Genomic DNA, 26,732 nt, shown 5'->3' on the forward strand with positions numbered 1-26,732 from the left:
TAGCCACCTAGTAACTCCCGTAAATTCCCCAGGACTTTACGTTCTATGCATAACCCTTAACGAAACCAACGTAGTTTTTAGAAATACCTTGTTGGTCAAATTTTATACGGAAATCGATTTTTAAGGTTCCAACACCTCTGGTGTACACTTGTAGCTCTGATACCAGCTGTGGCAGAACCACCTGAATTATCCCGGCTCAAGTGCACTGGCCATCACCATAAAGGCAATACCGACACAAACGCACTTCAAACAGAACAATTCTTGGTCTGTCGGGTAACGTCCCGATACAACCACCGGTTCTTGAATCGAACAAGCATACCCCGCACGAGGGCGAGTCCAGAGATATTTCAACCACATATTTTACAACACAAGCATAGTAGTGATTACAACATGTTTCAAAGTACTTATTACAGATCCAAACTTAGTAAAACAGTTATACAAGTCATAAGTTTAACGTTCAGAGTTTAAGCAGCAGAAAGAAAACACGACGGCTACAAAACATCACAAAAGGGTACCAAGCTAGCCCAAGCAAGGTATCACTTGTCAGGGTCATTGCCGGTCGAAGATGGATCCCATTCTACGGACCAGCCAGGAGGCAAAGGGCAGGGCCAAGACAGACTAGCGATCTGGTCCTCAAAACTCATACCTGAAAAAGGTTTCAACAGCAAGGCTGAGTATTCTAATACTCAGCAAGACTTAACCGTCAACGGGTATACATAGCCCACCTAACTAGACTATGCAGGGTTTTGTGAGGCTCTGGTTTTCCTTTTGCTGAAAAGCAATAAAGAGTAGGTCCTTACTTCACATTTTAGCTTTCCATATTCTAGTTGATTAACCATTCTATGTAAGCAAATAATCCTATTCAACCATGGTAGAACTTTAAGCAAACATCAAGATTGATCATAGTAATGTTGCTCTTATTACTCTGTGTGGCAAAGGGATCAAGCAGTCCCAAACCGTGAGAAGCGGACGATTTGAATCGAAATTTGTTAACCTGGCCAGGCAGACCTAACGCACAAGTTTGGAACACCGTCGGGTCGTTCCCAAACAACCGTTGACCTTTCTTTCCGGCTTGTGGATAGGGTCACTCTCCCCGACTACAGGGCACCAACCTCGTCCCAGTAGCCACGGTGTTGCGCAACATAAACATAAATAAAAACCTATCTCTAAGTGAGAGTGAAAGGTATATCCACTCCCCAGTCCAATCGGCTACTAGGCTTACCGCGTACCATATCTACGGCATGTGGCTAGTACGTTCAAAAACTTAACCACCGCAGCCACACACCACGACCTTAGCAAGTTCATCCACACAGATGGGGTCTCACACAAGGTCATGATATCGAACACGAACCCGTCCGTCGTCCTTATATTGAACGCAGAAAGTAAACAAGCAATTCCTATAGAGCTCGCGAGTGACAGGCAATCACTCGACTTTTACCGGTCCTATAAGCTTAGTAATTATTCGAACTCAGGTCTAGTGTTCAGTACATAGGTTCCTAGGATCATGCATCTAGGGTTTCAATTCAAATCCTAAGAACTGTAAATGCACAAGTAAGTAATAACGATAAATTGTAATGATTTGAAATATGGGTTATGTCCGGGGCTTGCCTTCGCGATAGCCGCTAACTAGATTAGCCTTGGGCTCTTCCGAACTTTGGTCCGGGTCTTCAGTCAGTACAGCAGCGTTCAGCTGAGCTTCTTGATCACCTTCTTCAGACTCCGGGATCAGCTCGTATGTCCCGTCCGCTAGAGCAATCGTATCTATATGTGATGCAAGAACAGTATTACACAAACACACTTCACGATAAAGTTGCAATTTAAAAGATAACAAACATAACTAAGCATATGGACAATCTTTATAGAGTAGTTATTTAACATCTATGGCTACACAAAACAACATGGTTAACATCACAAGACAATTTAATTAAACTCACAAAGTAAGTTTCAAATAGTTTATATAACATGTCAAACATGATTTGCAAAGATATGAGTAACTCAGTACACAAACAGTATTTAAATTCAGCAAAAATTACTTCAAACAGGATGTACATAGAGTAATCTACCTGTAAAATTCATTCCATTTCATGCCACCAATTAATCAGAATAAAACAGTTATTCACACTACACCTATAGCAAGATCAAATTCTACAGAACAAACTACAACACTTATGAAGCTCAAAATTTTTCACAACAGGCTTCACATGATTATAAACACCGCATAAATTTTTCACAATTTATATAGGGATAAAACTGAAGTAATAAATTAGACAAAAATAAACCACACATTGCAAAACTAATTAATACAGAAAGTTCTATAGAGATTATGGACCCTAAATTTTGCAGACATGAACATATGACCAATATAGAGTTCTACGAAAATTCTCAGAATTTTCTAAGCAAGGAAACTATTTATCACAATTAAAGCCTATTTAACAAGCATTAAATCAAATAAATAATTAAACAGATCTAAAATTTCCAAAACTTGGCTAACAGCAAGACTGTAGTAACCTATGATCATGGAAAAAGTTTCACACACAGAACTTGATTCTTTCTAACAGTACAAATAAATTAGCAAAACTAGTAGATTTAAGAATCTTGAAACTTTGACCTAGCTAATTATCTCAAAAAGGTTTCAAATTTTTACTAGATGCTAACAACACTAAAAGACATAATCTAGCAAAAAATCACATGAATTTACTAGCTATAACTCCTAGAATAAATAAAGCCTACTATTTCTATTCTATTTCTTGAATTAAAATACAGAACAAAAATGAAGATGTGCATGTAACAAAACTTGTAGTTCTTATAACAAAGATTCCAAAACATTTGGGTTTGTATTTTTTGATTTTTATATGAATTTATAGACATTTTCAAAGTTCACTGATTTGAATTCTAGAAACAAAAAGAAAAGAGCTGGAAACTTGCTAATAGGCCCCTAGAAAGAAAAGAAAGCTTGCAATGGGGTCCCTGGCCGGAGTCAGAGAAGGGGGCGGGTGTTTGACCGGCCGAATCCGGCGACGGCAATCGCCGGCGGCGAGGATGAAGGGGCTGGGGAGGTTCAGGGTGCCAAGCGCTACCTGTTGGTGGGGTTGGGTCGCGGAGGAGGCAGTTGGAAGGGGGTCGTCGACGGCGAGCAGCGGCGGTCGGTCGCACGGAATCGACGGCGAGGTTGCTCCGGTTGGGATTGGGCGAGGAGGAGGGGTCTGCGAGTTGCACGAGGTCGAGGCGGAGCTGATAGTGGGGTCAGCGCGGGCGGAGCGGGTCGGGAATGGCGGGTTCACGGCGGCGTCGAGCTCGCCGGCGTGCAGGTGGGCGGCGATGGCGTTCTGGGGGTTCGGAGCGGGGAAGCGGCGAAGGAGTGAGGGGAATGTGTTGCGGGGGTGCTCTGGGTGCTGAGGCGTGCACGAGTTGGGGGTCCGGGGCATTGCGCTGTGCTGGCCACAGCGACGGCGATGTGGCGGCCGCGCGGATGGCCGGGGTGGCGTGGCGAAGGGAGGGGGCTCCAGAGCGAGGGGAAATGAGCGGTGAAGGGCTGGGGCGCGACATGTGGGTGCCACGGAGAGCAGGAGGTAGCCGGGACCGGCCCTGAGCGGCGGGCGGGCGGCGGTGAAGCAGAGAGGGAGGCAGGAGGAAGAAGGAGTGGACCTTTCTGCAATTTCAGAAAATTCTAGGGACCCTACTGTAAAACAACAATAACTTTTAAACTAGGGCTCAAATGAAAAAGTGCCCGACATGAAAGTTGTTCAATTTTTCAAGATCTACAACTTTGATGTTGTGCAAAAATTGATTTGACCAAATGTTAAAGAGTTATTTTGAAAACAAAGGAAGGATTTTGAATTTAATGGACTTTTGTCTTTTCCATTGCAAATTCAGTTTAATTTCAAACTAAAAAGCAAAATTTTCTGCCAAACAATGATTACACTGAATTTTACAAATGAACCCTCCACAAAAGCAATATTTGCTCTCCCTACTCAAATTAAACTATAGAAAGGACCTTGCATAAAATCATATTTACACAAATAACCTTTTATTTTTACAATAAGATTCTTTTTCAAGCAAAATAAACATATGATGCTTAAAATCAATATAATTCTATTGTGCAGACACCTAGGGTGTCACAGTTCAAGCGAGTCCATTTTGTGGCAAGGCATCAGAGGATGCCAAGGCTCCCCTTCAAAACTTATTGGAAGTGAGCAGCACCATCAACCCCAGAGGTACCACGATGGATAACGTCTGTCTTCGACTGTTCCCGTTCACCTTGCTAGGCAAGGCGAAGACGTGGTTTTACACCACAAGGCAGACTTCACCACATGGGAAGCTTGCTCCAATGCATTCCTGATGAAATATTTCCCGGTGGGCAAAACCAATGCTCTCCGAGGTAAGATCTCTAGATTTCAACAACTTCCGAATGAAACCATTCCGAAAACTTGGGAGAGATTCCAGAAATACATCGCAGCATGCCCCCATCACGGCATGGAGGAATGGCTGATCATTCAGAGTTTCTTCAATGACCTGAACACACCGGCCCAGAACCACATCGATGTAGCATCAGGTGGTTCCTTCCTTTCGCTCAGCGTCAATGCAGCGAAAGCGCTGGTAGAGAAGATTGCTTCCAACCAGAGTTGGAAAGGTGAAAGACAGCAACAACCCCGTAAGGGAATCCACCATATCGATAGTATCGATGTGCTTGCTGCCAAGATGGACCTTCTCATGAAGAGACTGGAGTCTCCGCACTAGGAGGCCAACCAAGTTACGGATTCTTGCATGACATGCGAAACTTGTGGAGAAACTGGATACACGGGCAATTCTTGCCCGATCACTCAGCAGGAAGTTCACTTCGTTGGAGCAAATAACTCCAACAACTCTGGCTTCCGTCCTCAGTAGGATTGGAATTCCAAACCCAACCTCCCTTTCGGTCAGCAGCAAGGTATGAACTTTAATAACAATTTTCAACCTACTTTAAAGGACTTAGTTTATGGCCAGAAGCAAATCAATGATAACATTAGTAAGAAATTTCTTGCTAATGACGAAATTTTGGAATCTTTGGCCGGGCAACTAGAGGGCATAAATTCAGTTATTAAAAACCAGTTGAGCTTCAATAAAATGATCGAAACTCAGATTGCTCAACTAGCCTCATCATGTCCTAACAATAACTCGGGAAAACTTCCTGGGCAACAGGAAGTTCCTCCCAAGGAAAGTGTTAGTGCGGTGACTATGCGGACAGCTAAGTCCACGCAAGAACCACCATACCCTTAAGATGCAGGATCTCGGCGGAAAGCCGTACCTGCCAGCAATACCTCTGCTGCAGACGAAGAACAGGAGGAGGCAGAAGAGTCCAACACAACTGCTACTTAGGAGGAAATGTGGAACCCCCTAGAACTTCACGGAGTTTCATGACACTACTGCCTTACCGTTTCCGGAACAGATAAGGAAGCCGGTGGCCAACGAGCAATTCGGCAAGTTCATCGAGGTAATAAGGAAGTCGTATGTCAATATACCGCTTCTTGACACTATGTAGGTCCCAACCTACACCAAGTATATCAAAGATATACTTGCTAACAAGAGAAGCATGCCCACCACCAGGGTCGTGCAACTCACAGAGGAGTGTAGCGCAGCTATACTCGATCCTCTCCTGGAGAAGAAGAAAGATCTAGGATGCCCCACAATCACATGTTCAATCGGGAGTCAACATTTCTCACACGCTCTTTGCAAACTGGGAGCAAGTGTCTACGTCATGCCTAAAGTAGTTTACGATAAACTAAATTATCATGAGCTTGCCCCTACTGCCATGTGCTTGCAGCTAGCGGACCAAACGGTCCGATACCCAGCGAGAGTTGCAGAGAACGTCCTGGTTAAAACCTGGAACTTCTTTATTCCCGTTGATTTCGTCATCCTCGACATGGAAGTTGATGCCAAGATGCCCCTCATTCTGGAAAGGCCGTTCTTGAGTACTGCAAACGCACACATTGATGTTGGAGCCGGAGAAATTCAGCTCAATATCAATGGGCAGACAGAGAGGTTCACCTTCCGACCGAAGGTCGAACAGTGTTCCCAGGTCAAGACATTCAACCAGAAGAAATCCGAGAAAGATCAGGAGAAGCCATCAACACCCACAATCGATATCCTTGCCGAGCTCTTGGAACGACTAAGAATCGATAGGGAGATCAGAGGGCATAACTACAGGAACGCAAGACAACAAATCCTTCGCAGAGAATTTGAGGAATCAGAGGCGAAAGCGATCAAAACAAAACCCGCCACCAAGAAGGAATGGCGGAGAAAAGTGTCTTCGTCTAGAACTCCATCTGGCGATGACAACAGAACCCGAGGTATGGAGAGTCCCGCTCCGGACTCAAAACCCGAGCTATCGCCATGAGAACCATGGTACGTATCCATTCTTGCATTTGCATTTAGGATAGTTTAAATATTTCTTGCATAATCTTTATTTTTCAAAGTCATGGCATGTCTACAATTCCAAACGAAAATTTAAATTTTGCTTTGCATCAGTTATCTTTGCATATAAAAAAAAGCTGAATTGTAGGCCGACCGGCCCACCTAGGCCGGCCGGCCCTACTCTCTCTCACTTGATCAGGGGGCAGCAGGAATCTGAGACTTTGAGTGCCCAGGGAGCAAAGGAAAGTGGCCACACTCATCGTGCGGAGGGGGAGGGGGGGCAGGCCGGCCGGCCTCATCATGGCTGCCCGGCGCCTCTCCACCGCTCCCATCGTGTCGTCACCAACCGGAGCATGAGCACCTGCAGGTCTAGCACCTAGGCATCGACAGGGAGGAATGGAGACCGCGGGAGGTGCCGCCCGGCAATCCACAGGCCGGCCGGCCTGGCCCCTGCGCGCCTCTATAAAAGCCACTGTGTCATCGTCGTTCGTCGCACTGTCGCTCTGAGTACGCAGGTCACTCTCCTGAGCACACTTTCTCTCTTCCTCTCTCTGTGTTTTCTTGCCTAACGAAGCTCTTAGGAGTTAATTAAGTTAAGAAACTCAAGTGCTAGCCCCACACAGAATAGTAGTAGTGCTGAGATTAGCTCAACACTAATGCAATAAAATTAGTAGTAACTCTCTCCTAAAAATGAAAACTACAAAAATATGTCCCGTTGAATAAACAAGCTCTGAACGAAGAACGATTGTGGTGGATTGATCCCCACAAGAACGACTAACCACTGACCCCTCCGATTATTTTCCCTGCGTATTCTTTGCACTAATCTTTTGCAGGAATCATGTCGCTTTGGGGGAATATCAAGGCAAGGTGAAGAAGCTAGGCTCGTCATCCCGATCCCGGAGTTTGCGAGCGTCATCAGGCTCCCGGGATGACATGTCGGTGGACTCTGTTCACCGACCGTCATGATCCCAGGAAGAAGAGGAGGAAGCCTCTACCTCTCCAGCAGTCCCGAGGCCCCGTCTCAAAATCAGAGTTCTGACTTCAGTCGATCAGATCGTTGTCCGGACTGATTATGAGCGGGACGCCCTCGAGCTGTTGAAGAGGCAGTCGTACGGCCACGCCAAGCGGTTTGATATAGAATTCCTTATGATGACGGGACTCTGCCAGGACATGAACCACACATTCACGTCTGCGGGATGGTCGCATTTCGCCAACATCACCGAACCAGGTTCGCACCTTCTTACCATGGAATTTTTATCTACGCTACATGTCGAAACCGTTGGAAAAGAAACTAAAATCCACTTCCGCTTTTTCAACGAGTTCTTTGAAATGTTACCCAGAGATTTCAGTAATGCACTAGACTTCAGTAAGAAATGCATATTAGAAGCCAATGCATTAGCAGATGATCTTGAGTATGACCGTAGTACTTGGTGGAATGAAATCTCAGACGAACCAGTGAGCAGTAAAAACAGCATAGTCTCCATCACTCGAGAGACAAGAAGCTCGAAAGCACTTGTCACATTTAATATTGGGCAAAGGAATGGGTAAACAATGTGTAAATTTTAGAATTGAGCATTCAAAGTTATGAAACAATCTAAATGAATAAATAATGCACTATAAGTACTAACGGGGTAATCCTAGCTTCTCCAGTAGAGCAACGAACTCCTGGTGGACGGCATGCTTGCACTAGAGCACGGACAACTGTACCACCACCCATGTCAAGATTGTTGCTAGATACAAGGTTTGAGGCTGCCTGACTGTACACATCAGCATCACTACTGTAGAACAGCCACATGAAAGAACAGGATTAATGTACTAAACTACGAAACAACAACAAGAAATAAAGAGAACATTAAATGTAGGCTGCAAGAACCGATAAGCATGAGCCATCCTATGTGATGTCTACAATATAATAATATATAAATAAGCAGAAATAACCTTGTATATACATATAAATAAGGGACCTGATTGTCAAAAATAATTTCAAGGACTAACTGTTTGATAAATATGAACCGGGAAAATAATATAGTGTAGTTTAATGCCTCTTAGCCCTGAATTTATTATATTTGTATATCTCTCAAATGGTGGTGTGATGTCTGGACTTCAAATTTTGTGTGGCATCATACAGTAACTTTATCTATACATGGTGGCTTTTCTGTGATTTTTGAAAAATTTTAGACGGAGTTTTTCACTAGATATGCTCCCTATATAATATGAATACTTGTCTTCACAAGGTTATAATGTTCTATTTAAAATAATACCAACCAAATACACAAGTTAAAAATGAATGTCCAAGGTACACAGGCTTATAGAATGGCAGTCTATTCGTTCCCAATTTACAAAGGATTATGATGTAATTCCCTGGTCAGTCTTGCACAAACAGAAAAGAACACTAATGTGGAATGAAAGCTTGTTCTTTAATTCTAAAACCAAAAGATATTAATAGATATATTTTAAAGCAGTGATTATAAAGGGTAGAAGCTGAAGTTTTGAAATCAATGAACCAATTAATGCCAATTATAACTGAAGTTTTGAAATCAAAATTATATAACAATGGGTCATGTAAGCTGTTAAAAGTCATCTTCAAACAAAGTCCACAAAACTCTGACCATTGTATTTCCATTGCTGTGAAATAATTAAATTCAGGCAGATATAGGGATGTATGCTTAACTTACCCGAGGCACAAACTTTGAAGCTTGTGCTTGTTTTGGAACATATTGGCTCATACTCTTAGGCCCTTGTGCAGAAAGATTACTGGACCGAAAATTACGTTGACCTACTGATGTCATAAACCCAGTATAGCTGCAGCAAAATTCAAAGCAATTACAGGTGAGAAGTAAAGATGTTAATTCAATTAATCATGTAGTGTAGCTGTTATAAAGTAATATATCATGTGTATAACAGGACATACCTTTCATCGCAGTAATCCTTATCAAGATCATCAAATTCATCACCAAGAAGCTCTTCGTAAATTTCCTTTCTTATCAGTTATCACACGATTCTTTTGAGGTGAGCTACAGTTCCCTGAAACTAGAACACATTTCTGTTAAAATGGAAATTCCTTAATGTCCACGGTTATTTATCAATACCAACAGAAATGTAACCAGTCTATATGCAATTTAATTAATTAAATTGCTTCCATCAAATTGAACTCCTGGCTTGTCCATTACAGCTGCAGAGATCAAATAAACTACAAGAAAGAAATGGAAGCAGATGTGGGTATGTAACTTACATGGTAACACATTTGCAGAGCTAAGAATGAAACACACGTCCTGGGATGATGTCACGTCGATTTTGTTAGTGCCAATTGGGGTTACTCACTGGTTCTTGAGGAAGGTCTGCACTAGGGCAGCGATGCGCTGTGCAGAAGCATCGCGGTGGCGAGGTCGCAGAGGTGGTGGGATTCCCGCCGCTTCTGGCACTCACTCGGTCGGTAGTCACGGAGGTGGGCGAGAGGACACAGTACTTTCTCTTGGCGTGCGTGCCTCTGTGCCCCCACCTCCTCTATATAGTGCCGACGCGATAGGGGCCCACAACCGAGTTGGGTTGGGCTCCTCCGACCAGGGAGCCGAGTCAAAGGCCCGACTCGGTCGTTGGACCGAGTCGGTGGAGATCAATATTAACATTCTCCCCCTTGATCTCACCTTTGTACTTTGGACTTAACTCTTTACTTTCTCTTTACTTGCTTTGCTCTTGGTCCTTGTCTCATTGCACATCAGTACGTTGGGCATGTCTCGTCATGACAGTTATCAGTAACCATCAGATTAACAGCCACAATGGACCTTTCTATATTGAAACAAGGGCTTAATTTTTCTTTGGGCCCTTTGTAATCCAGAAATCATAGGCCTTCCGTAAAACCCATGTCGACTTGGGCGGTAGGCCTTTGGTAAGCGGATCCGCAAACACTTGCTTGCTACTTTGATGCTCAATGCAGTCATATGATTCCGGATTTTCTCCTTTGCAACATATAACTCACCATCAATATGTTTGTCAGCACACTTGACATGTTGCCATAGGAGAGAAGATACTTGAATGGTATATTGTTGTTGTCTACCATTATCAACTCCATGTAAAGATTTCTTTAATCATTTAGCCTGTCCTGTAGCCTCATTTCAAGCTATACTTTGGGTATGCATAACCCATGATATCATAACTATTTTTCTTTGGAGCTTTTCCACAATAAAACTCCAAGCGCGAGTGTTAGCTACTACTGTGGGCTTCACTAAACATCTCACCAAAACTCAGTCTTTTTTGCTCTCAACCTTTTGAGAGCATATGTTTCTTTCTACTTAGCATGAGGCCTACAATACTTTGCAAGAATGCAAAATCATTCTCTAACTCTATTCCATTGATCTATTGCTGGATTGGACTCTGCCAAAATATCCCGGATATATGAGCTATGTCAGGGTAGATTCTTTCTTGAGCACTATTTTTGCTTCCAACCAACTGAAGCACATGGAACCCTTTTCTTTCGATCGATCTCACATTGGTTCCTCGAATACTGAAAATTCCAAAATGATTACTCTTGACAATAGGACAGGCGTAGGCTTACTCGCATGCATACTATATTTCTTTAGAGTTCTTTTCTAGGTATGCTCTTTGCGATAGTCCTAATACCCCTTTTCTTTTATCCCAGTGAATTTCCATTCCTAGATCGAATGGGTATTCGCCGAGATTTTTTTTCTTATCAAAATTAGAGGTATAATAACCTTCTTCTTTGAACTTTGTGGGAAAGATATTTTCAATCTTTACACTTTGCATATTTGCAATTTGTTATCTTGCATTTACCTTAACTTTAAAACCCAAAACTTTTCTTTGTTCTCACAAAACTTTAGATACCACTATTCTGTGATCTGATGTCATCAGGTAGTATCCTCATGTTCTTTTCTTTCCACAACAAAAAACATTTGGTTATGTCATGAATGCACTTTCTTGTACAAATCTCCGTTGGGAGATATTGCTCCAACATCCATCTGATACAATTCTAAAAGTGGTATACTACCATTGTCATTATGATTCTAAAAGAATCCTTTCATGAGACTACAAGAATGTCTCATAATAACTTATCCTTTTTCTTTGCATAAAGCCTTTTTCTACAAATCGCGCTTAGCAACTTTCTAATTCCCTCTGGAGTCACATTCTAATCTTGTAGACCCATTATAGCCTACTGTATTGGCTCAGTTAGGAACTTATTCTTTGTTCCAAAATAATTTTGGAACTTGCCTCATGACATCTTCCATGGCTTCTTGCCACTTTGAAGAATAAGCACCTCTCATGACTTCTCCAAATGAGGTGGAATCACCTTCATTTGTACTTCTTCACTTACATACATTTCTTATCCTTTAACAATAGATGGCTAGACATATTGCTTTCTATCTGGGGCTGTTGCCGCTCTTTAATCACAAAAGGCAATTGTCACCTCAACTTCTATCATATTGGAGTGCTCGAAACATTGGAGTGAATGTACGGTTCCACTTCTCTTCAAGCCTTAGTTCTCAACATACTTTACTCCTCCAGATTATCCCATCTATTGTAAATATGAAATATTTTCTTGTTTTTGTTTGGGTTTAGTCTTTCCAAGCCTCATAGGGTGTTTTAAGCACCATCTTTTCTTTTCGGTTGCTTTGAGGCTCAACTATCTTTTCTTTCTGTTGGACCTGAAAACCTTCAGGAGTCTCTTCTTATTTCTATGGTTGGGGTATTAATGTTATGACGGTTGTACTCCCTTTACGTCAAATTCTTCTTTAATACATCAATCTTGCTTTAAAATGCATCGTATTTAACTTTAAGGGGAAATTTCTTTTAAATTTTAATCTTTTGTGTCTTTCTAATCTTTCTCCCCCTCGAAATATGGCACAAAATTTGCTTCCATAATTTTGAAACTATTTTAACACTTGTGAACGAGGAGTCTTTCATTACTTAGTTTATTCACATGATCAAGTCATGCAAAACAATGGGAGTACCATTTCCTCGTTTCATGAAGAGGTCATCAGAGTTCTTCATATTGTTCTCTAACTTTCAAGAACTCATCAGAGTTCTTCATATTGCTATACTTTTGCAAGTCATGCTTGTAATCTTAACTTCTGGTTCATATACCATTTTCTTTTGTCCTTCGACTATTTCCAAGTCACTATCCAACATGACACTATTGAAGTGCATGAGTATTGCTGGGATAGCTTAAAAGGCTCCCCCAGACTTCTTCTCTTTTCTGTGATACTCAAGTAGCATATGAGTCATCACAAACTTTCCCTGCCATGCAGGACATGAATGGCACACATGTTTAATTCAACGTTGGTCAAATTGAACATGCATCTTACTTATTTCAACCATTGTCTTCACTATTGAAGGACAAAAAATCATTTTACAGTGACAAAACCTTATTCACAATGACTAAAACATGCATATATCTGATTAAATCTTCCCGCTGGTTCCAATTTGATCAGAAAGTTTAACAAATTACACTACCATGAAAAAAAAATCGAAGTAGATGCGTCTCTTTTCCTTATCAACCAAAAGGTCTGAATGACGCAAACCCCCTTCTTATTTTTTTTCTTAACCTCAACTTTTCTTTGCTTATTTCTCTCTATTGGGAAGAATTGTATGTCTTAATTTAACGTTGGTCAAAATTAAAAACATACATTTTTCCGGTACTTTCAATTCTATATAACCATTGGGCAGAAATAGAATTAATGACTAGAATAAAATTACAATACCGTCATCATCAACTTTGGTCAGAAAATGACAACATTATAATTAAATTTAATCTTTCTTTTCATTAAGAGCAAAATAATGCTCAACTTGACACTTAAAATGGCAAAATAATGCCAAAAAGTCAACTTGACTTAAAACAACGGAAATCTTTCTGAAACTTAACTTTAAATGTGGCTTTTACCCATAGGGAAAAACTCATCTTATTTTTCTTTATTGCAACGGAAAACTTTTTTCATACCGAAACAATTCTTTGTCTTTCTCTATTCTCTGAAAAATTGATCACGTTGATGCAAAATTTGTCAGAGATTTAACCTTGAATTTAAAACCATAATAAAACTATAATATTGCTATCATCAACATTGGTCAGAAGATAACAATACCATAATTTAACTTTAAATCAAGATCTTTCTATTCCCCTATTTAAATTTTCCCGTTGGTTCCAACTTAAATAGAGAATAAAACTTTTACTTTGCATCGGAAACATGAAAAAATACTCATATTCAGAAGTAAAAACAATTTAAACTTTACTTCTCTCTAAGACAAATTATCCCGTTGGTTCATATTTGAATAAAGATAAAAGGCTATACAAGATTTATCGAAAACTGCATCTGAAAAGATAAACTGTGTACTCTTTTCTACTCAACATGTGGCCCAGCAGGAAAAAAAAAGTAATAAGCCTAGTCGCTCGCGCCCAGCTCGGCGGCCCAACTCAGCCCATTTGCACCAGCGCGCGCGCGGTCCGGTCCAGCAGATTCCAGTGCCTCGCCTGGGCCTTCGGCCCAGCTTAACTCGCGGCGCCCCTTTGCACGTGTGGGCCAACGCGTGCTTGCGCAGCCCAGCAAGTGCTCGGCCCGCTCGGCATCACCCACATGGGCCTCCAGCCCAACGGCGGCCCGGCTCCGCGCCACTCTCCCCCACCCGCTTCGATCTCAGCCGTCCGCTGTGATCCAATGGCCGGGCGTGGATATCGGGCGGTATAAAAGAGCCGGCTGTTCTTTCTCTCTTGGAACCCTAATCCTGTCTCCCTTCTTTCTCGGCTCGATTGCCGGCGGCGCCGCCGGCCTCTTGCTGCCGTGCCGCCCGGTCTGGCTGCCATTCCTTGTCCTTGTCAAGGCCGGCAACCCCGAGCTGCTACTCTTTCTTCTCTCCTCCCCCTTTTCGTCCGCAGCACGCAAAGAGGCGAGCACGGAGTGGCGGCCATCCGTGGCGGCCGGAGGAAGGCGTCGGCGCCGCTGCGGACCCCTTCGCTGGCGTGCGCGTTCCCCGTAGGGAGAGTGCGCCACCGTCGAGCGGCTTCGCGACGGTGCCCTGGACACGAGCCCGCATGCCGGCGACGCCGCCGAGCTGCGGCTATAGTCTTTCTCGCGTGACGGCGGTCGTGCGCCGGTGACTGGGGTCATTCTGCCCCGCACGGCGACGGCCGGCGGTGGTACTAGCTGCGGGATCTAGGTAGGTCCCGCAAGCCTCTTTTTTTGCTAGGGTTTGGGTTACGGTCGGGTTCGATCCCTTCTTTCTGTCTCTATTTCTTTCGATTCTTAACTGAATCCACCTTTCTTTCTTTCTTCCCCAAATTGATCTACTAGATAGATCGGCTAACTGATACCATTGTTAGTGCCAATTGGATCGTCTAGCGGTAGATCAGAGGGGTTACTCACTGGTTCTTGAGGAAGGTCTACACTAGGGCAGCGACATGCTGTGCAGAGGCGTCGCGGTGGCGAGGTCGTAGAGGCGGTGGGCTTCCCGCCACTTCCGGCACTCACTCGGTCGGTAGTCACGGAGGTGGGCGAGAGGACACAATACTCTCTCTTGGCGTGCGTGCCTCTGCGCCCCCACCTCCTCTATATAGTGTCGGCGCGATAGGGGCCCACAACCGATTGGGCTCCTCCGACTAGGGAGCCGAGTCAAAAGCCTGACTCGGTCGTTGGACCGAGTCGGTGGAGATCAATACTAACAGATTTGTCTTTGCTTTCTGTTCAGTTCAAATAATTGCAGAATGTTAATTGCATTAGATTATAAACTAAATTATTCTTCCTATTGTCATTTTGCAACACATTTTTGTAATTCGATTAATTGACCGTCCTCTGAAGATTTCCGCACCTCATGTTCCAGGCTTTGGTATCAGCCCAAAACGCAAAAGAAGTTCTGCACAATCCACAGAACCATTTTTCACTGCAAAGAATAATGGACCCTTAGCTGCAGCGCTGTGTACTGGTGTGAGCCCTAATTTGTTCCCCTGGAAAACTCTTGTGCCATTCTTGAGCAGAAGCCACACAATCCTGCACAATGACAGAAAAAACTAGGATGCAAGAAAGCAACTATCTTATGATTCAATGGATAGGATATGTAATTTCTAAGTTGTGCACCTCAGCTCCTTGGTAAATGAAGCACCACTAAGGCACCAGTGCAGTGTTGTGTTTCCTTCAGAGTTGGCTTCATTGACATCAACATTCCCCATCAAGAGCATCTTCATGACATTCATATCTCCAACCTATACAAGAAATGCTGATCAGCAGGAGTATACAGTTGTAGCGTTAGAAACTTAAGCATGTGATCCATAGCACAATTAGCATACTATAGAATGAACCTAACTTCAGGGGTGGAGTAAGTTTCATTTTTCATGAAAATCAGTTTAGACCCACAAGCACACATTGGATACAAAATTCACATTCCAGTTATAGTAGTAACTAAGAGCGCATGTACATTTTGTAGAAATACATAGTTCAGTCAGATATCAAGAAAAAGTGACATAAAGAACAGCCTCACATATAGAATTTGGAAATAGCTAACCTACTGAAGAAGGCATTAATGTCATACTAACTGAACAGCGGTGAGTGGTACCTTAGCAGCCACCTGTAGAGGCGGTAGTGTTCTCCTGTCATTGTGGTCCCTCCACGATGCCGATCCAAACTGGTTAAGCAGCTGACTCTCACAGAGCAGGGCCTTTCTCCTTTCACTTCCATCACGAGCTGAAGCATCTCCCAATGATAAAGCCTCATCCTCAATGGAGTTGTAGATTGAGCGCTTTGCTCTGACACCCTCTATCACCACACTCACTTGTGACGATATCTTCTCTTCAACAAACAGAAGCAGCATTGCCAATGCAGGGACACTTCTTTCCATGGCAGCAAGCTCCCAAACCACTCTGGTTTTCTCTGCCAGGAGCCTTACGCCATTGAGATCCTACACATAGAGAGAGGTGTCAACCTTGGTTAAAAAGATGCATTTAATCATACAGAATAGCTATGAATGAACAATTCATACAATGCACAAGTGTAATAATGAGGATACGAACACTTTGTTTAAGAAACGATAGAAGATCCTCAATTGGGTTCACCACCCACCAGTTAGTTTGAACTCTGCAAAGATGAGAAAATGCACAGTACAGAACAGTTTTTGCAGCAAATTTGGGGATTGAAGTCAATCGAAGTTATAGGTGGCCAAACGGGCGGCCCGGCCCGGCCCGGCCCGGGCCCGTCTAAGCACGGCCCGTTTAGGCACGACCCGTTTAAGCACGAAAATATTAACGGGCCGTGCCGTGCCTGCCTATGAGCTGAAGTGCCGGCCCAAGCACGGCCCGAAATTAATTTAATCGGGCCAGGCCGACAGCCCGGCGGCCTGAAAATATTTAAATAGAGTTTGATAATGGATAACATAGTATTTAAACGGGCCTATCGTGCTACCCATCGGGCCGCCCTTTTTCGGGCCGTGCCTGGACGCGTCCATGGGCTGACAGTGAGGCCCAGGCACGGCCCGACTATCGTGCCCGTGCCGGCCCGAGCCCAATAATATTCGGGCCCGTACCGTGCTCGGGTCGGGCTAATATGGGCCGGGCTTCGGGCCCCCATGGGTATCGGGCCAAATGGCCATCTATAATCGAAGTCATGCATTACAAGCAATGGAATAGTACATTCGCATACCCCCTGCTCATTAGCGCGATCTCAAGTGGGGGAAGCGGTCTCGTGTCAACCACCCAGAGATCAGTGCAGGCATTCTTGGAGAGTAGCAGCTCTATGCACCTGCCCGAGTGGGTCTCAGCTGCGACGTCGGCGTGAGCTCGTCCCTTGCATCAATGGGAGCCGTTGTGATCCCGCTGCCGCCTTCTAGGAGCAGACTCGCGCACTCCACCGCATTGTGATTGCAAGCGAGGTGGAGCAGCCTCGCGGACATCTCCTGGTCCAGCACCGTCGAGGCGTCGGAGCCCTTGCAGACACGGCACAGGGCCTCCTTCTTGAAGTTCCCCACCGCGGAGAGGAGGAGCGCTGTGTTGTCCTCCGCGTCGGCACGGCAAAAGTTCTCGTGCTTCACGCGCTCCATGCTGGCCCAGGTCCCTGCCCCGCTGGTTTCTTCACTTGAGTTCTGCGAATTCAAAAGACAATTCATTTGAACAAGCTGTATTAGAACAAAACAATGACCAAATTGCTCGACTTGCTTTAGTTGGGACTTGTATTGTATACAAGCATAATAGGCGATCTCTTATTGCAGTATCCCCAAGCAACATACTCCATGATCAACTTCAACTACTACATTTTGTGAACAGTTGATAAAAGGCAAGGTCTGGAAATGGCTGGCTAAAAAATGATAGGCCAGAGTGGGATCTGTGAACAAAATTTGCATGCTGTCCTTGGGTTGCCACTATAAAGACAATTCAGAATGGAATCCGAGAAAAGCATCAGCCACCTTCCGAAAAATTGCTACTCAAGGAACTCACGAAAAAGGTTTAAAACGAACTTCCAAAATTACTCAACTTGAAGTACAGAAAAGAATCCGAAATCACCAAAAGAAAACAAAGATGCAACCAGTCAAGCTGCTCCGGTCCATATACACAAAAACGTAGTAATGCTATAAGAATCCATTTGACGACCCAATGGAGTAAGAACAAGCAGAAGAGGCACGACTGTTCAGGCCATGGTCAAATCACAGACACCACATAGAGCTCGGTCACATAGATGGCCACGGGTCAGGCTCCTAGGAGTACGTAGAAGCGAATGACACGATACGGAAGAGATTTGTGCCAAAGGTTTCTTCTGAATCCGAACGGGAAGCATACGAAACGAATCCCCGAAGGAATCCCAAAAATAGCATGGATGATGGTGGGATCGCATCGAACCGCACTGAAACGTCATTAGCGCGTCAATCTGCCAACCAAAACTCAACAAACCAAGGAAAACTTCTTTCCCAAAAAAAAAACCAAGGAAAACCCGCAAAAAACTGCGAAATCTATTTATCGCGCGCGAGAAATCGCCGCGCCGTCGCAGAAGTGCCCCTCCTCCCCTGTTCACCTTCTTCCTCGCGACAGGGGAGGGGGCACTGCCCCAGCGAGCAAGGGGGAGGGGGAGGGGGCGGGAATGAGTGGTAGGTGGGCGGAGCGGCCGCCGGCGAGGTCGCCGGCGGCCGGGGTGGTGGCGTGAGGCGGCGGAGCTTATGGATCCGGGTTGCTGGGGGCCTCACCGGACTTAGAGGAGGGCTCGGCGGCGCGGGAGCACCGCCGGCCGGCCGAGGCCGGACCCCCGGTGGGCGGTGCCGGCGGCGGGGGCGAGAAGAAGGCGTTGCGGCGGCGGCTGGACGGCGCGACGTCGAGCTCGGTTAGCGTGGCGGCAGTGGATTGCGGTGGCGGAGGTGCTGCGAGCGGCGCCGGAGCCGGGGGAGGCGGGGGCGGCGGGGGAGCGCAGATGCGATGTGCCGTCGATTACTCGCACATGCGAGGAATAGACGCGCCCGAAAAAACCCAAACCCAAAGGAGAGGTGAAGGAATGGACATCACATGGAGAGGGCGATCAGTTTTCATCTCCTCGGTGCTCCCGAGGCTGCCAAATTAATTGTTGCGCAGAAATTTCATCCCGTCTGTCAACACGGCTGCAAAAGCTACCCAGCAGCACCGAAATCGATCGGAGACGGAGTAAACCGCGGCACAGGAAAAAGCAACCAGAGCAATGGCGACGAGTTTTCCATCGAAACCAAGCCGCATCACCGGAAAATGCCGCCATGGAGAGGAGCTCCAACCTCAAACAAATTCCGATGCCAAAAAGCGGGGGCAGAATCCGCCTGGATGAGGTGCGACGGAGGGGTGAAGTAGCACAAATTCGAGAGGAGCAGCAGAGACCGCCGGCGCTCGCGCTGCATGCTTGGAGCTGGGAAGCACACGGCGGCAGCGGAACACGCGAGCGAAGAAGCCGAGCAGAATAGCAAGAGGGCCAACCCAGAAAACCCCAAACCCCGCTGACTACCCGCGGAATCGCAGCATGGAAGAGCGGAACACAAACGCGCACGTACTTGGTCGTCCGCGATCGCAACTCCAAACAAACAAAAAACGAAGAAAAAAGAAGGTGAAAACCAAGCTCATCCACGGCCGCTCGCCTCGGCGAACCATTGTCGGCGGCGTCAGGCAACGCGGCAAGCACGGAAGCGCGCGCCACATTCGCGAGGAAATCCACCCAAAAAAACGCACGCCAGAAGTCGAAACCAGACGCCACGCACGCACGCACACACCAACCCACGACGAAATCACACGAGATGAGAGCAGAACCCCAACGGAGCATGCTTGCGACGGCGAACATCTGGGAGTGTACAGCCGAGCGCGGACGCGCCATTGGTATCTAGCTAGCTAGCTCTTGCGAGCACCCACGCAACAACAACGAGCTCACCTCTCCCATGGATGCTCCCGGCGCGGCGCGGCGCGGCTCTTCCGCCTCGCACCGCACGGGCGCTCGCATCCCCCCCAGAAGCAACTTCGTCGTCCTCTTCCTTGTGCACCCCACGCCCCTCGCCGCTTTGGTGTAGCCCTCCTCCAAAACCGCTTCACGAATCACGACCGTCTCTCTCTGTGTAGTACTGTACTCCACTCACCACGGGGGCAGCAGCCTCTCCTCTCTGCTGCCGCTGCTGTCTCTCTGCCTGTTCTCTCTGATGGTGGCACTGTCTCTACCCACTCCCCGTACCCGTAACCCATCACAGCGTTTGCCCACCTCTCTGCCCTCGCTTTGGCAGGGCTCCGCGAGGTTACATGCAAGGGGAGCGGTAGCCTGCAAAAGCGTGGGAAGGCAGGCAAGGATTGGGGTTTAGGAGTGGGACCCACGTATCGTCCTTGCCAGGCGAGGATTTATGATGACGTCATATGGGTAAGGATGAGAATGGCCAACTAGTACATTGTGCGTTTGTAGTAGAATTGATTGATGATGCATTATTGAAGCATCAACTTCAGGTGTAACTTGTTCTTGATCTCTGTTTGTTTCTGGGCGCATCCGTTTTGCAACTTGTCGTCAACTTGCCATTAGTCGTTTGTACTAACTTTGTATATACGGACTCACTTCTTGGTTCAACAAATATACATAACTCTGTAATTAAAGTGTGCCCTCTCCTAACTAAGCTAATGAAAATTAAACAATGTTGAAGACTTGAAGGTTACCATTGCCATCGCCTATAGGTTAAGACGCTGAGAAAACCAATGTAGACAACTGGGAAACCAACTTTTGGTAAGTTGCACTAGAAGACAACGGTGATTAAAGAATCAGTGAAGTCGCAACAAACGGTTGTGGATTTAGATCATGTCTGGTGTTTACATTAATTAGGGCAGCAGGGCTACTACGCCTAGTCAAATCACATTAGGCATGATAAATATAGGCGAAAAGTTGTGCGCTAAAGTTTTGTAACATGCTACGTCAAGTTGGATTATTTTTTTTTCAAAAAGGCCGTAGGACACAGATGAATCTAGAAAGGATATTCTAGCACCACTTCTTATTTGAAGCAGATGATGAGATAGCCGACTAGAAGGCGCACAGCGGTGGGACGCAGACTGTTCCCACAAACGGTAGTAGCAAGAGAACTATAGAAAGTAGAAAGGCAACTTTGTACTAACACGAATTAAATTCAAACAAAAGTATAAGAACAAAGGAGTACTGGACAGTTTTGTTCGGGTGATCACCAAAACCAGTTTAAAAAAGCGGTTGTGTTGCTTATCAGAAGGGTCGATCCGGCCTAAACTTCCAAATTCTATTGAGATGGTGATCAACATCGCTAGCTCACAAGGCTCCGTTCCGTTGATGCCCGTAACGGCCGGCCGGGTCCAGGGCGTTGGCGTGCGTGCCGAGACAAAAGCAACGCCGGGTGTTGTAGTGGCACGGCCTGTGCCAGTGTCAGGACAGGCGGGCAAGGATACTCTCATCTCTCCCACACCCGTCCCTAGGCTCCTCCGTCCTACTACCCATTTGAATATTTGATTCGTTTCCACTTTCCACTTCTGATCTCGCCTCTCCTCCTCTTCCTCCCAAGCAAAAAGTAGTACCGCCCGTGGTGGATCGACCGAGAAGTAAAATGATCACCTTCCTAATTTGAGTGTAAATAAATAATAAATAATGAATTTGTTTTTACGATAGAGGTTGTAAATACTAATCACTCCCTCATAAAAAGAATGCAATATAGGATTCGTGTCGGCCAAATTTATTAAAGTTTGACCAAGTCTATAATGATTAATATTAATATTTATGTCTCGACCATGATCTATTATTAAAATATATCCCATCATTAATCTATTGATACTAATTTTGTATTATAAATGTTTGATATTTTTTGCACAAATTTTGGTCAAAGTTAAAATTCATTGTCTCATCGAAAAACGAGAATTGTATTTTTTTTGGATGGAGGGAGCATTGAATTAGTAGTGTTTCTTCAAGTCCAAGCACGGTAACAAATCCCCAAAGCTATGTACTACTCATAAGAGCAGTACCAACGCAGCATGTGTACTGTAAAGAAAATATCAACTTTTATCAGACTCTTTTGTACATTGAAACAGGTGCATTGGACAGGCTCGCGCAGCATGACAGTACTCCGTTCAGCCCTGCCATTGACCGGTCCGGCCTAGTTTGATCGCCAGTGTATCGATTCACACATTGTCTGTGTCTGCACATGGTGTCAGCCGACCTGACCGGACCTCGCACATCGCCGGTTGCTGTCCGCTCCAGTTGTTGCCCGTTGGGCAGCCCACTCCCACGCCATTTTGCTTTTCGATGTGGCGCCCTGGCCTAGCACAGTAGTACTAGGGCACTGCCGGTCAGGGACTCAGGGGTCAGGGGAGCTGTTGCAGCAAAGTTGGCAGCCTGGCGCGGTTGTATTTATGTCTGTGTGTAGTACTGTACTCCACTCACCACAGGGGCAGCAGCCTCTCCTCTCTGCTGCTGCTGCTGTCTCTCTGCCCGTTCTCTCTGACAGCGGCACTCTGGCAGGTTCACTGTCTCTACCCACTCCCCGTACCCATAACCCGTCACAGCGTTTGCCCACCTCTCTGCCCTTGCTTTGGCAGGGCTCCGCGAGGTTACATGCAAGGGGAACTGTAGCCTGCAAAAGCGTGGGAGGGCGGGCAGGGACTGGGGATTAGGAGTGGGACCCACGTATCGTCCTTGGCAGGCGAGGATTTATGATGACGTCACATGGGTAAGGAGCCAACTGGTGCATTGTGCGTTTGTGGTAGAATTGATTGATGAGGCATTATTGAAGCAGCAACTTCAGGTGTAACTTGTTGTTGATCTCTATTTGTTCCTGCGCGTGCCCGTTTTGCAACTTGTCGTCAGCTTGCCATTAGTCGTTTGTACTAACTTTGTATATACGGAATCACTTCGTGGTTCAACAAATATACATAACTCTGTAATTAAAGTGTGCCCCCTCCTAACTAATCTAATGAAAATTAAGCAATGGTTAAGACTTGAAGGTTACCATTGCCATCGCCTATGGGTTAAGACACTGAGAAAACCAGTGTAGACAACTGGGAAACCAACTTTTGGTAAGTTGCACTAGAAGACAACGGTGATTAAAGAATTAGTGTAGTCGCAACAAAACGGGTGTGGATTTAGATCATGTCGTGTTTACATTCATTAGGGCGTGATAAATATAGGCGAAAAGTTGTCCGCTATTGTCTTTTAACATGCTACGTCAAATTGGATTGTTTTTTTTTTAAAATAGGCCGTAGCACACAGATGAATCTAGAAAGGATATTCTAGCACTACTTATTTGAAGAAGATGATGAGATAGCTTACTAGAAGGCACACGGCGGTGGGATGCAGACTGTTCCCACAAACGGTAGTAGCAAGAGAACTATAGAAAGTAGAAAGGCAACTTTGTTCTGACACGAATTAAATTCAAACAAAAGTATAAGAACAAAGGAGTACTGGACAGTTTTGTTCGGGTGATCACCAAAACCAGTTTAAAAAAGCGGTCGTGTTGCTTATCAGAAGGGTCAATCCGGCCTAAACTTCCAGATTCGATTGAGATGGTGATCAGCATCGCTAGCTCATAAGGCTCCATTCCGTCGATGCCCGTAACAGCCGGCCAGGCCTGGGGCGTTGGCATGCGTGCCGAGACAAAAGCAGCACCGGGCGTTGCAGTGATACGGCCTGTGCCAGTGTCAGGACAGGCGGGCACGGATACTCTCATCTCTCCCACGCCCATCCCTAGCCTCCTCCGTCCTACTACCCATTTGAATATTTGATTCGTTTCCGCTTTCCACTTCTGATCTCGCCTCTCTGCATCTTCCTCCCAAGCAAAAAGTGGTACTGCCCGTGGTGGATCGGCCGAGAAGTAAAATGATCACCTTCCTAATATGAGTGTAAATAAATAATAAATAATGAATTTATTTTTACGATAGAGGTTGTAAATACTAATCACTTCGTCAAAAAAAGAATGCAATTATAGGATTCGTGTCGGTCAAATTTATTAAAGTTTGACCAAGTCTATAATGATTAATATTAATATTTATGTCTCGACCAAGATCTATTACGAAAATATATCCCATCATTAATCTATTGATACTAATTTTGTATTATAAATGTTTGATATTTTTTGCACAAATTTTGGTCAAAGTTAAAATTCATTGTCTCCTCGAAAAACGAGAATTGTATTTTTTTTGGATGGAGGGAGCATTGAATTAGTAGTGGTTTCTCCAAGTCCAAGCATGGTAACAAATCCCCAAAACTAAGTACTACTCATAAGAGCAGTAGCAATGCAGCATGTGTACTGTAAAGAAAATATCAACCTTTATGAGACTCTTCTGTACATTGAAATAGGTCCGTTGGACAGGCTCGAGCAGCACGACAGTACTCTGCTCAGCCCTGCCATTGACCGTTCTGGCCTAGTTTGATCGCCAGTGTATCGATTCACACATCATCTGTGTCTGCACGTGGCGTCAGCTGATCTGACCGGACCTCGCACATCGCCGGGTGCTATCTGCTCCAACTGTTGCCCATTGGGCAGCCCACTCCCAAGCCATTTTGCTTTCCGGTGAGGCGCCCTGGCCTAGCACAATAGTACTAGGGCGCTGCCGGTCAGGGACTCAGGGGTCAGGGGAGCTATTGCAGCAAAGCTGGCAGCCTGGCGCGGTTGTATTTATGTCTGTGTGTAGTACTGTACTCCACTCACCACGGGGGCAGCAGCCTCTCCTCTCTGCTGCCGCTGTTGTCTCTCTGCCCGTTCTCTCTGGCAATGGCACTCTGGCAGGTTCACTGTCTCTACCCACTCCCCGTACCCATAACCCGTCACAGCGTTTGCTCACCTCTCTGCCCTCGCTTTGGCAGGGCTCTGTGAGGTTACATGCAAGGGGAGCTGTAGCCTGCAAAAGCATGGGAGGGCGGGCAGGGACTGGGGATAAGGAGTGGGACCCACGTATCGTCCTTGGCAGGCGAGGATTTATGATGACGTCACATGGGTAAGGATGAGCATGGCCAGCTGGTGCATTGTGCGTTTGTGGTAGAATTGATTGATGAGGCACTATTGAAGCCGCAACTTCAGGTGTAACTTGTTCTTGATCTCTGTTTGTTCCTGGGCTTGCCCGTTTTGCAACTTGTCATCATTTTGTCATTAGTCGTTTGTACTAACTTTGTATATACGGAATTACTTCGTGGTTCAACAAATATACATAATCTGTAATTAAAGTGTGGCCCCTCCTAACTAAGCTAATGAAAATTAAACAATGTTGAAGACTTGAAGGTTACCATTGCCATCGCCTATGAGTTAAAACACTGAGAAAACCAGTGTAGACAACTGGGAAACCAACTTTTGGTAAGTTGCACTAGAAGACAACGGTGATTAAAGAATTAGTGAAGTCGCAACAAAACGGTTGTGGATTTAGATCATGTCTGGTGTTTACATTCATTAGGGCAACAGTGCTACTACGCCTAGTCAAATCACGTTACATGATAAATATAGGCGAAAAGTTGTGCGCTATTGTTTTGTAACATGCTACGTCAAATTGGATTATTTTTTTTAAAAAAAGGCCGTAGCACACGGATGAATCTAGAAAGGATATTCTAGCACCAGTTCTTATTTGAAGCAGATGATGAGATAGCCGACTAGAAGGCGCACGGCGGTGGGACACAGACTGTTCCCACAAACGGTAGTAGCAAGAGAACTATAGAAAGTAGAAAGGCAACTTTGTTCTGAAACGAATTAAATTCAAACAAAAGTATAAGAACAAAGGAGTACTGGACAGTTTTGTTCGGGTGATCACCAAAACCAGTTCAAAAAAGCAGTCGTGTTGCTTATCAGAAGGGTCGATCCGGCCTAAACTTCCAGATTCCATTGAGATGGTGATCAACATCGCTAGCTCATAAGGCTCCGTTTTGTTGATGCCTGTAACGGCTGGCCGGGCACGGGGCGTTGGCGTGCATGCCGAGACAAAAGCAGCACCGGGCGTCGCAGAGACACGGCCTATGCCAGTGTCAGGACAGGCGGACACGGATACTGTCATCTCTCCCATGCCCGTCCCTAGGCTCCTCCGTCCGACTACCCATTTGAATATTTGATTCGTTTCCACTTTCCACTTCTGATCTCGCCTCTCCGCCTCTTCCTCCCATGCAAAAAGTGGTACCACCCGTGGTGGATCGGTCGAGAAGTAACATGATCACTTCCTAATTTGAGTGTAAATAAATAATAAATAATGAATTTGTTTTTATGATAGACGTTGTAAATACTAATCACTCCGTCAAAAAAAGAATGCAATTATAGGATTCGTGTCAGTCAAATTTATTAAAGTTTGACCAAGTCTATAATGATTAATATTAATATTTATGTCTCGACCAAGATCTATTACGAAAATATATCCCATCATTAACCTTTTGATAATAATTTGGTGTTATAAATGTTTGATATTTTTTGCACAAATTTTGGTCAAAGTTAAAATTCATTGTCTCCTCGAAAGCATTGAATTAGTAGTGGTTTCTCCAAGTCCAAGCACGGTAACGAATCCCCAGAGCTAAGTACTACTCATAAGAGCAGTACCAACGCAGCATGTGTACTGTAAAGAAAATATCAACCTTTATCAGACTCTTCTGTACATTGAAACAGGTGCGTTGGACAGGCTTGAGCAGCACGACAGTACTCTGCTCAGCCCTGGCATTGACCAGTCTGGCCTAGTTTGATCGCCAGTGTATCGATTCACACATCATCTGTGTCTGCACGTGGCGTCAGCCGACCTGACCGGACCTCGTACATCGCCGGGTGCTGTCCGCTGCCGCTGTTGCCCGTTGGGCAGCCCACTCCCAAGCCATTTTGCTTTCCGGTGTGGCGCCCTGGTCTAGCACAGTAGTACTAGGCGCTACCGGTCAGGGACTCAGGGGTCAGGGGAGCTATTGCAGCAAAGCTGGCAGCCTGGC

General features: G+C 45.3%; 1 long non-coding RNA gene, 1 other non-coding gene and 1 pseudogene across 2 annotated transcripts; 1 reads left to right on the forward strand and 2 right to left on the reverse strand.

Annotated features, from left to right (window-relative positions):
- Positions 1–4,368: 4,368 nt before the first annotated feature.
- On the reverse strand, positions 4,369–4,475 carry LOC120668332. The gene has a single exon (XR_005672423.1). It is a non-coding gene; the product is annotated as a small nucleolar RNA R71 (small nucleolar RNA).
- A 4,600-nt stretch (positions 4,476–9,075) lies between these two features.
- On the forward strand, positions 9,076–9,556 carry LOC120665862. Its single transcript, XR_005671398.1, has 2 exons — positions 9,076–9,219; positions 9,314–9,556. It is a non-coding gene; the product is annotated as an uncharacterized LOC120665862 (long non-coding RNA).
- Positions 9,557–14,499: 4,943 nt separating this feature from the next.
- Positions 14,500–19,987, reverse strand: LOC120665861 (annotated as a pseudogene).
- Positions 19,988–26,732: the final 6,745 nt, after the last annotated feature.

The sequence above is a fragment of the Panicum virgatum genome, chromosome 3N (genome assembly GCF_016808335.1).
Source record: "Panicum virgatum strain AP13 chromosome 3N, P.virgatum_v5, whole genome shotgun sequence".
Taxonomy (NCBI): Eukaryota; Viridiplantae; Streptophyta; class Magnoliopsida; order Poales; family Poaceae; genus Panicum; species Panicum virgatum.